The sequence below is a fragment of the Silene latifolia genome, chromosome X, assembly GCF_048544455.1.
Source record: "Silene latifolia isolate original U9 population chromosome X, ASM4854445v1, whole genome shotgun sequence".
Classification (NCBI taxonomy): domain Eukaryota; kingdom Viridiplantae; phylum Streptophyta; class Magnoliopsida; order Caryophyllales; family Caryophyllaceae; genus Silene; species Silene latifolia.
In genome coordinates this window covers 258,671,122-258,671,937 of record NC_133537.1, presented here as the reverse complement: position 1 = coordinate 258,671,937, position 816 = coordinate 258,671,122, and positions in this window count along the sequence as shown.

Here is an 816-nt window from a genome sequence, read left to right as displayed (position 1 = left end):
AAGAAGGGGCGGAACACTCGCGTGCCAAATATGGAGGCCGAAGGCCTCTATTTATACTAAACATACGGAAGAGTTTAGGAATGACACGGATTTGGAAAAAAATCACGGAAATATTCTGAAAAGCGTAAAAAGAGGACTGGAGAAGAGGCGCAGTAACCACTACGATCCTTCGAAGAGGCGCAACACCTATTGCATCCTTTCCCCAGAGGTTTCCTCCTCAGCAAGAAAGATTTCCGCGTTTTATTATGGAATTTTGGTAGATCTATACTTCCTTATTCCATAAAACACAAAATACGGAAGATATTTAATTAAAAATATTAATTTTAATTAGGAATAGATTTCCAAAGAATTCTAGAACATTCCGGAATATTTTGACTCGGCATTTAAACGGTTTTTAGAAAACGAAGCGGTTTTTGACCCGGACACCAAATGAACTCTAATTACTGTCAAAACGACCGTATCGGTGCGTAGATGACGAACAAGAGGTTGACTCGAGTGTTTGAGCTATCACTTGTCGATGAAATTATGGACTGTCAAAAAATCGTTCCGCGTATTAAACATGCGGCCCAATCATCACTGGGTGGTTGGCGGGAGGTGTAGAAATGAGGTATCTACAGAGCCCCCACTTTGACTGAGGCTTGGACAAGGCAAAAGTCAAAGTACAGCCATCAGGTCAATCGAAGATTACAACCTAACGACTATGGCGATGCGAGGCGACTGAACCAAGGACCTTTCGTCGGGAACATTTTAGAGTCTGAAGACTATCGGGAAGGGTCGTTTAAAGTCCATTAGACTACGTAAGGAAGCTCGCCAGCC